Genomic DNA, 13,973 nt, shown 5'->3' on the forward strand with positions numbered 1-13,973 from the left:
CAGTTTCTGGGAAATACTGCCAGTTTGCAGTTTGCTGCATGACTGATGCTTGGCTTTACCCTTCATTTTATTATTTCAGTGCACAGAAAGAGGAGCCTCATAACTTGAGCCTCCTTTTCTATACACTGAAAACTGCTGACCCAGGCTTTACAGGTCAAATTGGGGAAACTGTGTCTGAAGGCTTTGATTTCTGTTTCTTCTTGTGTCCCACTGAGAAATGATTACATAGGCCTTTTTCCAGCCTCCTTAGATTGTGGTGATTCTTTATTTCTGAGGGAAAAAAAACCAGAGAAGAACTAATAATATCACAGCACTGTTTGTCCCATAGGTATTACAGTGTAAACACAGGGATGTTAAATAAGCTTGGAGCCAGCTGTGCTGCTCCTTTACATTCCACTGAAGTATTTCTCTCTGTCAAGTCAACAACACACAGACTGAAGCCTCTGGTCTTCCAGGCACTGAATAAAGATGGGAAGAGACTTCCCATAGAAGTCTATCAGTTCAGAGCAGTAGCTCATTAACATTCCTGAATCCATTGCATCCTGGTCCTGTGCCCAAAGTGTTCAAGCATAACTGTGCTTTAAGTGTTTGTGATACATCCATGGAAGTGTGAGCCATGGCACTGCTGCCAATCCAGCACTTATTTCAGCCCAGAAGATTTTGCAGGCTCCATACTGCTATCTTTTAGAGTTTTTTTTAGGTTTTATTTGCCAAGCACAGCTTGATACGTTTCACTGAATGCCCCTGACCAACAGCAGGTGTTTAAAATCTGGAGAGTATCATTTTGCAGTAGATTATTGTTGCAAGCCTCTCCTCTCTGTGGAGGGATGTTTGCGTTGACGCATCCCCACCGAGTCAAGGATGACAGAAAAGCAAAGGGCTGTTTTGGCCTGGCTTTGACAGCAGACTCTTACATAAGGGAACCCTTGCTTATGCACACTGTGTCTCCTTGAGGCACTGCTGGCACCATCTCCCACCTCTCCCAGTGCAGCCTCACTGTTTGCAGCACACACTGAACATTTTATGCGAAGAAATGCTGGTGGAGAGGCACGAGAGCCTTGTCAGGTCCATGAGGAGGAGCTGGGCTTGCCAGCAGTGGCCAGGAGAGCTCCCACAGCCCTTTGTGAGCCCACTCTGAGCATGGGGGGCTGCTTGGGCAGCAGCTGCTCCCCTGGGAGTCTCCCAGGGCTCTGTGGCTGTGTGTGCTCTGGGGCAGCACAGGAATCTCAGGCTCAGCATTGTCTCTGCTTCCTGGGCATGCTGGCATGGCAGCGAGGAGAGGCCAGGTAAAGGAGTGTTGCTTCCACATCCTAAGCACAATCCCACTCTATGAAGTGCCCCTCAGCATCTCTACAAAACACTTGAATTTCTCATAAATCACTGGAAGGAAGACATGGGCTCTTGTAACCCATCCTCGATCTTGGCGCATTTATCCACAGGATCTGCTGGGACCCAGCAGTTAGATAATAACACTGCTACTGCTAAAGCTAAGCCATCTTAATCTTCCTCTTTTCTGTCAGCAAAAGCTTTTTTGTTTAAAACATTTTTTTTCCTAATAAAGAATCCATATGAATTTTCTAACTGACCTACTAGTGTTGCAGAGTTATAGGAATTAGATGTTCGGTAGCTTGTCCCAAGTAGTTTTCAGTAGAATCTAAATGTTATCAACTAGCCTGCAAGCCATGTCCTGTGTAAATGGACTACTTGTTAACCTTCTCTAGTCCTCCAGGACCAGGATCCAAGGGAAGGTTGGAGCTCAGGGAAAGGTTCTTCCCCAGAGGGTGCTGGGCACTGCCCAGGCTCCCCAGGGAATGGGCACAGCCCCAAGGCTGCCAGAGCTCCAGGAGGATTTGGACAACGCTCCCAGGGATGCACAGGCTGGGATTGTTGGGGTGTCCTGAGCCAGGAGTTGGACTGCATGACTAATCCTTGTGACTCCCTTCCCACTCAGGATATTTCATGCTTCTAAAAATAGCTGCAGCTGCAGCTCATATTTCAGAGTATCCAGGGAGCTGATGGCTTTTCTGTTTCATTCCCTCATTCCTTAGATGCTGCCCCTGAGACCCCGGATCCCTGCCTGCAGCAGACCTCACTGAATTAATGATGCTCTGACTCCTGCTTAGCTCCATGCTGGGTGTTGTGTTTGCAGCACCTGACAGACAGAATCCATTGTCTGATGCCTCATTAGTCATTCTTTGCACCCCCACCTGGCTACATGCTTCTCCTCATGTATCTCGCCTGGCCATTGAGCTCTCAGTGACAAACTAGAATGGCTCTGCTGATCTTTTTCTTGCTTTTTTTATTTCCCCTCTTTCTCACTGCTCTAGTTATCTCAGCAAATTTCTTACTATTGTTCACTGCCCTCTTGACCCACATTTCATACCCTTGGTTACCATCAAATTTATCTTTCTGTGCTATCTGGAAATGCCTCTTTCTTTCCAAGCTTCCTGTCCTCTGCTGGGATGCCTGGATGGTCTATGAAGAGCCATCTATGCCTCTCTCTGCTGCAATCCAGGCACCAGCTGATCCTCTCAATTCCACCAGACCGATTCCATTTACCACTAAAAATTTGGGTAAAATCTGAAGCAAAGTCTTGTGAGCCCTGTGCCAATGTCCAGCCAACAGAGATTCACAGAATATCCTGAGCTGGAAGGGACCCTCAGGATCATCCAGTTCAGCCCCTGTCTCTGAACAGACACCCCAACAATCCTACCCTGTGCATCCCTGGGAACGTTGTCCAAACCCTCTGGAGCTCTGGCAGCCTTGGGGCTGTGCCCATTCCCTGGGGAGCCTGGGCAGTGCCCAGCACCCTCTGGGGAAGAACCTTTCCCTGATACCCATCCCAACCCCCCTGGCACAGCTCCAGCCATTCCCTGGGTGCTGTCCCTGGGCGCAGGGAGCAGAGATCCAAAGGCTCTCTCTCCTGGAGAGCGCTGCCTGTCACCCCCCTTTCCATAACCCCAGACAGCCCCATTAACATCCGGCATGGATGTTCTGGGTAAATCCCCCGGCAGAGCCGGCTGGAGCTGCTGGTTGTGTCTGCACCAGAGGGCGCTTGGAGACTGCCAAGCCGGAGTCTTCCTCCCCTGGGAGTGCTGGAGCTTTGCAGAGCTCTCCTTACACACCTCGCCTGCTTCTCCTAAACAAAAGGAGAGGGGGAAAGCCTGTCAGCAGAAACACCTGCCATGGCAATTCTTCCTACCTGAAGGAAATGGTATCACTTAAACCTTCCTGGAGAGGGACTTTGGGCAAGGGAATGTCATGACAGGACAGGTGGAATAGCTTTAAGCTGACAGACGGCAGGGTTAGGTGGGATATTGGGAAGGAATTGTTCCCTGTGAGGGTGGGCAGGCCCTGGCACAGGGTGCCCAGAGAAGCTGTGGCTGCCCCTGGATCCCTGGCAGTGTCCAAGGCCAGGTTGGATGGGGCTTGGAGCCACCTGGGCTAGTGGAAGGTGTCCCTGCCCATGGCAGGGCTGGAATGAGATAAGCTTTAAGGTCCCTTCCAACCCAAACCATTCTGGGATGCTGTGATTCTAAGAAAAAATCTGAGAAGACCTGAAACTGAACAAATCCAGCAGAAAAGCAGAGTGGAGCAGTGGGTGGAGTCCTCCTCTGTTGCTGCCCCTTTCCACCTGCAGCACCCAGGCAGGGTTTGGTATGGCCTGAGCAGCCAGGCAGCTTTGAAGTGATGGTTTTCATCCTTGGAGTCCTGCCAGAAACACAGACTTCCCATAACAGAGCCATGCAAAATTTGCATTGCAAAATCCCTCTAAGGTCACTGAAATCAACCACCCCCAGCACTGGCAGGGCCACCACCAACCCACATCCCCCAGTGCCACATCTACACAGCTTTTAGATCCCTCCAGGGATGGGGACTCCACCCCTGCCCTGGGCAGCTGTGCCAGGCTGGACAGCCATTTGGATGAAGGAATTTTTCCTAATATGCAGTCTAAACCTCCCCTGCCAGGCTGTAAAGAGCAGGGATGTCTCCTCAAGCAAGGTCCTCCTTGGGTTTGGTACCACAGAACAACAGGAGGGAATCTGGGTCTGTTATGGGGAGTTTCAGGGCTGCAAAGCCTGGCACTAGGAGATCCCAAAATTCAGACTGCTTCTGCATCCTGAACCTGGTCTTGTCATCCTGGACTTGATCTTCTTGTGGATAAGTGCTGAAAACTCCTTTGTTGTAGGTTTCAGTACTCATTTTTCCATTTGGTAAATGTGGAGTCACTCAAAAGTCTTTCTTCTCCTTCTCATTAGCATGTTACTTTATAAGTTATTAATCAAAGGGTGTCTGGACGTGACACTGAACACAGAAGTCCTGCCTTTGGGGTGCTTCACTGGAATCTCAAACAAAGCAGAAATATTAGTGAGCTGCCAGCTCTGTAATCCTGTGTAATTAGATGAGGAAATTAGGGGTGATGCTGCTTCCTTTTGCAGACAGAGATCTGAGGAACAGAGATTAAGACTGTAAATATTGACTAATTTCCAGTGTTCAGTTTCAGATAAGGAGAGCTTAATTTTTAAATTTAATTTAATTACTCATGCCCAGTAATTCTACTGCCCTTCACTAGTTCAACCTGCTGTGGAAGCAATAACTAAACCATAAAGTCTTCACACCTTGAAGAAAACTTCACTTTTGGGGGCTAAACTAGCATCTAAGGAGGAGAAGAGACCTTGTCAGGGATGCAGAGTGGTCCAGAGGGTCCTCAAGCCCACCTGGAAATAAACTCATCACAACAATAAAGCCCTGCACTGTAGGTGCACAGTTTGGTAATTGGGAGTGGGGCTGTGGAGCCTCATCCCCAATGGGTACAGCTGTGCAGGACAGGTGAATGATATTGAGGGTAACGAGCCATGGAGTGCCCAGGGGCACTGAGCAACCACCAAAGGGAGCAGAGGGCACACAGGTGCAGTGCATCAACAGGAGGGGATAAAAGGCTGGGCTGCAGAACAAGTGGGGCAGTTGCCTGCAGCCTGCTGAAGTGGTGAGATGTTACTCTGTGTGAGCAGATGCTTGAAGCCTTCTCACAAGGTAAGGTGTTACTGTGTATGGGCTGAAGCTCTCTGAAATTGTATTATGATATTCTGTGTGGTGTGGCTGTCTCAGCTGTGGCATGTGCTGTGACACTGCACCTCCTGACTTGTTTTAATTTCATCTCAGAGATAAACCCTGTGCTTTAAGCAATGTTATGGCACCTTCAAGTCCCAGACTCCTGGCCAGGGCTCAGCACAGCTCCTGACACTTGGTGTTCCTGGGATGGAGAGTTGGGCTCTGACTGAGCTTTGCCTCTCTCAGCACTTGGCCCCTCAGCCCAGCAAACTGGCAAAAACATCAATTTTTTTCCCCCTTGGTTTGTTTTTTTACCAATATATTCAAATCTTACTGCGTTTCTGTTGGGTTTACTGTGCCCTTCCCAGAAGAGTGGCTGCTCTGGGATTGGTGTGCAGTTTTAGAATCACAGGATCACAGAATGGTTTGGGTGGGAAGGGACCTTTAAAGGTCACCCAGCCCAACCCCTGCCATGGGCAGAGGCACCTTCCACTGTAAGCTCATACATGGCAGATTGGATTTGTGTTCTGAGCCCTGGGCTCCCCCCTGTTGTGATGTGCACTGCTGTGATGCACATCTAGACACACAAACCCTGCTCTTCAATGTATCCCACAGCAGCAAGCTGCTCCTCTTTGTGCAGAGTCTCCAGATGGTGCTGAAATGCTCAGATCTTTGGGGCTTTGTTTATTTTTAGATAACTTCCCACGCTTGGGCCCTCATCAGGCTGCCTCAGCCTTTCCATTCACCAAACAATGTCACTTTTAGTTCATTTGTCCTCACTGCTGGCCCCCTTCCCAAGCAGGTCTGTAATTAATTGTTGTGGTTTATTATTCGTGTTGGTGCCGAAGTTCAGTTTCTGAGTCTCTTGTTGTTTTTCCCCTTCCCAAAGTAAGTTTGCAATTTCCCTTGTGATGTCAGTGAGTTGGTTACCTCCATGCTGGATCCAGACCAACTTTTCCAAGTTGGTTATTGGCTGTTAAAAAGCAAAACAGAGACAACTAATCTCATGTGCTGAGCCCCAGCCCCACTGCTGGCATCTCTGTGGTGGTAACACCCTGTCCACCTTCCACTGCTTCTTTGCCTTTGGGGAATCAGCCCCCAAAATCAGCATTTGGCAAACATGCAGCTATAACCAAGGCATTTTTCATGGGGGGGAATGGGTTGAACACCTCCAAGGATGGCAAAATTAGGAGCCCTATGGAAGAGCAGCTCAACTGTGTGTTCTGGAGCTCTGATCTCTGCTCCCTGTGCCCAGGGACAGGAGCTGTGCCAGGGGAGAGTCAGGCTGGCTATCAGGAAAAGGTTCTTCCCCAGAGGGTGGTGGGGCACTGCCCAGGCTCCCCAGGGAGCTTCTACCATGGCCAGCATCTCTCTCCATCCCAACTCATCCTGGCAGGGAATGAGGAGTTCTCTTTCCCTACCTTTGGTTTTGGAGTGAGGGCTGCAGCTCCTCCATTGGTCAGGCTATATTTAGCTGCTGTGTAGTAGCATTTCCAGCTTCCTATTTTTGTAAATCCTCACTTCCCAGGAAAGAGGCTGAGCCCCAGGGGACAGGAGATGTGTTTCTTCTGTGTGACTGCACCTGTGCCAGTGCTGGAGCTGGTCCAGGCAGTGCCTACAGCTCTGCCAGTGGGATCTGATGCACAGCCCACAGCCATTCCTCCTTCCCTTGCAGTGCCTGCAGAGGTTTCCCCCCATCTGTGCCTGCATCTCACCATTATTATCACTTGTGGAACAATTTTCTTTCTCCTTGGCATCCTCCCTGCTGCCATCCCTGCTCCAGCCAGGGCACTTTAGGGCTTGAGCTTGGGTCACACTGCATTGCTTTCTGCCCACATGGGGCTGCACAGAGGTAGATGCATAAATGTAGTCTATAAATGGCATGATATATGGTATAGAAGAAGAACAGCAAGGTGACAGGAAAATAACAGCAAATAAATCCAGTGTGGGAGCATTTGTACAAAAAGCTCTTTGAGTTCCCTTCTTGGTGGACAAAGAGTTTTAGGCTGTACAGGGTTACTCCTCAGACACCTTAAAAACCGTGTGCTGGCAGCAGTGTCCCCTGGAAAGGCCATGGCTGCTTATGGTGGTCCTGGGACCATGGGTATGAGATCCATGAGATGGGGAGTTGGGATAATTTCCCCAGGGAAGCACTGGGTACCTTCCCAGCTCTCTGTGCTGGTAGTTTTTCAACTTCCTCCCCAGGAAGTGACTCCAACAGCAGACATTTACTGGGTTTTCTTTAGTGTGAAGAGCCCTTTCATGTCCAGGTGATGTGCCAGCCCAATACAGCCCTGAAATGCATCACAACACGCTTGGCTGGTCCTTCAGGCTGGGAAGGGAACCTAAATCTCCCATTTCTTTCCATGTCTTTCATGCAAAGCTTTTCAAAGGCTTTGCTGTGAGAGGTATCAGGATGGACCCAGACCCTGTGAGGCTCCTGCAAAGCCAAGAGAGGAAAGGGAGGAAACTGATGTTCAAAACACAAACAGTCTTTCTGGGGTTCAGTGGGGTCCTTGTGGGATTTCTCTCTAGTGCAGCATCTCCTTGGCCTGAGAATAACCTCATAAATCTTTGAACTTGTGGTCAAATGGGTCTGGCCAGATTTACAGAGTACCCAGGAGAGCCTCTCATTAGTGCTGAAGGAAAACTTGGGTTTCCCTTTCTCTGTGCTCAAAAAGCAGCAGCTTCCTGAAAGAGCACCTCAGGCTAAAGCTGTTCTAGGCTGGCACAGCTTTCTGTGCAGTCAGCTGTATTCCTAAATATTAGATATGTCAGCATAAGCCATGGAATTGAAGAAAGAGGAGGAGACTTTGGGTTGGTGACTTGAGTTTGCCAGTGCTGGGTCTCAGCAGGGTAGGGTGATTCAGCCCTGCAATGAGTAACTCACCCAGAGTCTGGGTTGCAGAGGGGATGTTCAGCTCGGGCTTGAGAACTGGAGGAGCCTAACACTGAAAATACACCTCAGTGACTACTCCAAGCCCTCTTGGGCTGATGGGGACAGCACACAAGGGCAAGCCACCCACCATCTGACTGCCATTATAACCCAGACAAAGCAGAGGGCAGAAGCCACCCAGCTGGATCAGAGCACACAGGTCTGTTCTCAAAAGCTCATTTATTCTTTGTACCTGGCAGTGTGAGTTCATCCACACAGCACACTGAAGATGAGCCACTTAACCCAGCTCTTCCCTGAAGCTGTGTTTAGTTTTTATGCTGTTTTCACATGGGGAGGTGCTCAGGAGGCCCAGCAGTTTGCTAGTTGAGTTTACAGTCATTTCAGAAGCTGCATGTTCTTGTAATCTGATTTACCTGCAGTGAAAAATGGAGGTGGGGAGGAGTGAGCAAGTTCTGCCCTGGATTTTTCCTTCTTTTTTGCAATAAACTGTACATTCTGCTTTCAGACTGATGTGTTATGATACCCTTTTCAAATGCACTCTGAGGTCAGTGCTCCATGGTGTACACACACTTGAAGTATTCCTGAAGTCCATCTCTCATTTGCTTTGCTGCTTTTTTCCTTCCTAGATTATACTCTGGGATTATGACACAATGGGGAGCTGAACAGTTCCAGTATGGGGATAGAGCAGATACAAGTGTAGTTACCTTGTTCTGTGCTTATAATAGACATCTGAGCCCAGAAATTATAATATTTATTATATAAACTTGCCCAATAAGTTATTGTTGTTTCCTGGACCCACCACAAACTCCACTTGTCCACCTCTCCATTACTCACAAGCCTCTCAGCTGGGAGAAGGTGTTCTTCTCAACCCCAGTGAGAAATACATGGAAAAGCCAGAAACCACCTCGGTATTTAAAACAGGAGAGTCCATTGTACCTTCCTCTGCCCAGATAAATTTCTTTTAGCCCTTCTGCTTCTCGTCAGACAACATTTCTTCTGATGTTGTTCCAGGGCTGATACCAGCCTCCTTTGATGCACTGAAATTCTCCAAAGAACGATACCCAACACTTATCTGCACGTATATATTCCTTTTCTCTGCCTCCAAGGAATACTTTCCTATGATCTTCCAATGTTTATTTAGGTCAGTTTTGTCTCAATCCAGCTTTTTCTTTAGAGAAGAAAGCCTATATGTTTCTTCAGATGTCACTGTCACGCTGTACAGTCACCGTAAATATGCAGCTGTGAAGTTTTTCCTCTGTGTAAACATTAAAATATAGAGAAAGTATCTCAATTATCTCCAAGATTTACCCTTGGGGGACTCCTTCCCCTTGAAGTCTGCATCAGCTTTAGTGTTTGCTTCAATGAAAAGCATTAACCCAACACCAAGGCAATTTCCAAAGCCTCCACCCAACCTTCTTCTACCAGGGTTTGCTTCTCCCAGAGCTCCCAAGACATATTCTGCACATTTCATGCTAGTGCAGCAATTCATTGTATCCACAGGTATACAATGAATCTGATTCCAGCTAATTTCTGCTTAATAAACTGTCTGAGAGCAGCAGTGGCCCCAGTCAGGAGGCAGCCCTGTCCTGCCTCTCCGTGGGTAAGGTGCCCTTGCCTTGGTGCCCAGCTGTCCTGCTACACTCAGCCACCACGGGACTGCAGAAGAGGAAAACAAGGCTGGTTTTGTGTCTAGTTATCAGACAGTGAAAGATGTTTCAAGGCTGCCAAGCTGGCATTAGAGGGATTTGCTGAATTTCTGCTGGTTCCTGTGATTTGCCATGGCCCAGGTACCACGGGCACACACAGAACCAGTTTGTTCTGCAGCAAAACAGCCCCCAGCAGCACCCAGCTCAGCAGGAGCAGGGCTTGCTCACTGCCTTTCTGGCTCCCAGGCCAGAGGGACTGGAGCAGAATGGGGCTTGAGCCAGCTTTTCCCATGAGGGACAAAGAGCACAAATGAGCATCAGCACCGCTCAGCTCCAAGGTTTTGGGAGGTGCTAAATGTCTGCCCAGGGCTGCTGCTGCTCTTTTGTAGGCACTAATCTGCTGACGTGGCGACTGGATCCACTGGGGTGGATCCTGGGATAAGCACAAATTTCCGTGGCAGGAGACTGCACGGGCAAAGAACAAAAGCCCCTTGGTGCCAGCAGAGCCAGGTGCCCAATTCTGCTCGCTGTAATCTCTCGGTGAAACCACTTATCTGAAAAGGCAGGAGGAAGCTGGCTCCAGTCCTTTGCATAATTAAAGGCCTGGTGCTCTGGGCATGTATCTTTGGAGTGGAAATCCTATTATCCCACTTCTCAGCTGCCAAGGAAACATGGTTTAGCTGGAGTGACTTGGGGTTGTATAGGATCAGGATCTATAGCCCTTGCTTGCCATCTGATGGGTCCAGAGCCAGCTCCAAACCAGGTGGGAGCACACCTGATATTTCAAGCATGGGTATGAGCCTGGGAGATGAGTATTTACATCTCATCACATGATTTGAAAGCTGCTTTAAGTTTTGGGAATAAATAGTTATGTATTCATATATACATATCTGTGTGTGTGGCATGTGTAAAAACACACAGGGGTAGGTGAGAGAGGGGGCTATTTATCTCAAAAGTGGATTTGATAAGGAAAAAAAGTATTTCTGAGTGTATGGGGATGTGTCCGTATCGGCCTCTCAATGCCTTGTCCACTGGGAGTTTTTTCTGACAGATTTTACTGAGAAGTTCATTTATTCACTCAGAGAAAAGCATTTATTCAACCAAACTCCTGGCAAAGAATAAAGGTTGGACTGTCCTACTTCCATCAAATAATTTGGGTTTAAGGGTTTTTTTATTCCTCTGGTGGACACGAGCGGTCAAGTTTAATAATCTTCTTTTAACCTCTATTTATAACTTGTCAGAGCAAGGTGAGCAAAGGTCTTTTTGTACTCCTGTGGAGAGCAATGCAAACTTTAAGGGAAAATATCCCATTGCTCTGTTAGGGCTCTGCTTTCTGCTCCAGCAGCTGCACGACTCCGGCTCCTGGCTTGTTCCTCACCATTAGTTTTACTACTTGTGATCCCTGTTTTTTTTCATGGCTGTTGATTCCTGTGCTTTTTACCCCCTTTCCTTAGGTTTTTTTTGGGTTTTTTGCCTGGAAGCTTTCCCTACAACACCAGGAGCACAGCACATTCCTGTAAGGCTGGGATGGGAAAGGCCGAAGTTATAATCAAATATAGTGCCAAATTTTGGAGGGGAGCTTTGAAAAGAGAGAATCACAGGATGCCAGGAGGGTTTAGGCTGGAAGGGACCTTAAAGGTCACCCAGTTCTACCTGCCCTGCCATGGACAAGGACACATCCCACTAGACTTCCAGTGCAGAGCTTTTCCACAAGAGCTGGAATTCCACCACTGAGGTGAGGATCAGCATCTTCATGGCTCACCTGTGTGGTCCTGCCCCTGTGAGTGCTAAAACTCGTGCTGTTTTAATGTCCTCAAAAAGCTAGGCCAGCTGTAAATCTGGTGGATGACCCTCTGCAAAGCAGCAGATCTGGATGTGCTCTGTCTGGAGCAGGGTGAGGGGCCTGCTGATGGGAGATGGGCCAACACCTGGGCTCCTTCACATGGCTCTGAGCTCCACAAGGAGGTGGGTTTGGATCTCTGGAAAGGCAGATATTGCTGAGCTGCTTCCCAGCTGCTGCTGGTTAGAGGCTGAGGAGCAGCCCTCACATACTCACTCAGGCAGACAAGCTATTTTTGCATGAGTAACCCTGAAACTCTGGATTGAAAGTCTGGTGATAAGAAGGTTGTGTTCTGCATCCAAATGCAGTTATAATTTTGCTGCTGGGTAGTTTATATTCAGGCACTGTTGCTTAAGGACGTAGCTGTAGAATCAATGATCTTAACATAGCAGCAAATTAACCAACAACTCATTTATAATGTCAATTCTGTCTGGGAAAGTGACTATTACTGCTGGTGCTGGAACAAGCCTGATTGTTCAAGTGGGTTGAAATGCATCTCCTGTGTCCTTTGGTGGCACAAAGGTGGCATCTCAACTGACAATTGATTTCATTTTAGACTGGCTTGTCTTATAACTGGGGGCTCATCTTTGGACTCCGTAGGTGGATTCAGGTCTTCATTTTGCATTTAAAGTTATGTTCATGAGCAGAGATTGCTTTGCAACAAGCTGACTGAAGGTCCAGCATGGCTGATGTAGTCAGTACCCCAGCTTGGGGTGGGGTGAATCCTTGGCAGTTGTGGGGTGGTGCTGGTCCTTCCCTGGGTCATTTCCTGCTCTGTTGTGCTGATATTTTGCAGGCAGTAAACACAAATATTGCAGGGTGACTCTTTCCACTGACATGCACCTCTCAGGTACTCAACTAAAGTCCTAATCCCAAATCCCTGTTAGAGCAGAAGAAATCTGCTCCTCAATAATGTCCTCCATTAATCTGTTTCTGTGGTGCCTTGTAAGGTTTTACCCCACAGGTCTGGTAGACACCTCTGACACATGCAGTGGATCTGATTTTAAAATAAATCCACTGCCTTGAGCAGGACTGTTTTCCAAGATGGGGTTTTCACATGCCAGTGTCAATGCTCTCAGCATGGATATCTAAAACCATTTTTTTAGAGTTCATCCAAGATAAATAGAAGGAGAAGGTAACTGAAGTATAACTGATGCTTTAAGTTTTAACTTTCATGTTTTTTAGATTCTGTACTGCCTTAGTGTGTGACTCTGAACAGCATATAAAGTGTTAGCAAGGTCTCCTCACAGTTTAGTTAGACAAAACAATCCTTTTCCAGCTTGAGAACCAAGGACAGTGTTGCAGCTTCAGGCTCAAGAAGTGCAAACAACAGCAAACTGAGGAGAGCAATCTGAGAGGATGGGACTGCCTCACCTGAAGCTGTAACTGGACAGTTCACCCCAATATGTAAATGGGCCAAAACTTACAAAAGTGGGAAAACTTGTGACTGGTCATCCATCTTGGGCAGAACCATGGCCAGGCTCTTGTACTGCCCAAGATGTGTCCTTTGAAGGCCTTTTAACAAATTCCTCCTTTATTCCTTTAGCTCTGTTCCAGGGCAGCCTCTTTAGGCATCACAGCAAGCCAGCTCCTGCTGACTTCAGAGGGAGCATGGATGCAATCCAAGAGTGTTTCAGGTCCACAGAGCACTTTCCCTCTGACTCCAACAGCCTGTGCCTTGCTGATCAATGCACTGCGGTGCATTACTGCACTGGAGCTGCTTATCTCCAGCTGCACCATTGTGAGCTCCAAGGTGCTGAGCAGAGCCCAGCCCTGGTGACAGTCCCAGGATGAGACCTCCCAGTGGCCGGTGCCTGTCTCAGCTCTGGGATGCCATGGCTGGGTGCCCATCCTTCAGCAGAAGGGAGCAGCAGGAGGTGTGTGGTTCCCACAGCCCCTCGCAGCCATCGGGATGGGAACAGCTCCAAGAGGGAATGCTCAGCAGATGAGAGATGTTTGTTTCCAATGCCATCGAGCTCAGCTAAGCTAATTCCTTTTGTCATCCCTCAGACTCAGGAGTGGCTGTGTGATAAGGCCTGACAGGGAAGCTGTCAGAACAACAGGGAGAGCAGAGCACTGCTGTCAAACACTTGACTTCTCAGTCCCCCTAGGTCTCTGTTAATTCTCTATCATGCACTTGGGCCATCAGTCTAAAGAGCGGGTGACTGGAGTGTCCAGCATGTGAGCAGGTTTGAGTGAAGTCTGTCCTGGGCATTCTCTGTCAGCTCAGCAATCCCTCATGGAATATGCATCCTCTTGCAGATGTCTGCCCCCAGCCCTGGCTGTGTGTGTGGGGGCACATGAGCTGCTGTGTGTGGGGGCACAGCTCCCCAAAGGTGGAAACACAAAATGGTGTTTGCTCCAACAAAATGGAACAGGAACCTGTCCACACCAACCTGGCAGCAAGTTTCCAGGTCACAACTCCTCCTTTTACTGGTTCTGAATTACAGAAAAGTCCACAAACCAAATTCAACCAACAATAAAGATTTTGTGCACCCACCTGCCCAGCTGGTTCTACCCACGGGGGAGTTGAAGTTCC

The sequence above is a fragment of the Camarhynchus parvulus genome, chromosome 8 (genome assembly GCF_901933205.1).
Source record: "Camarhynchus parvulus chromosome 8, STF_HiC, whole genome shotgun sequence".
Lineage (NCBI taxonomy): Eukaryota > Metazoa > Chordata > Aves > Passeriformes > Thraupidae > Camarhynchus > Camarhynchus parvulus.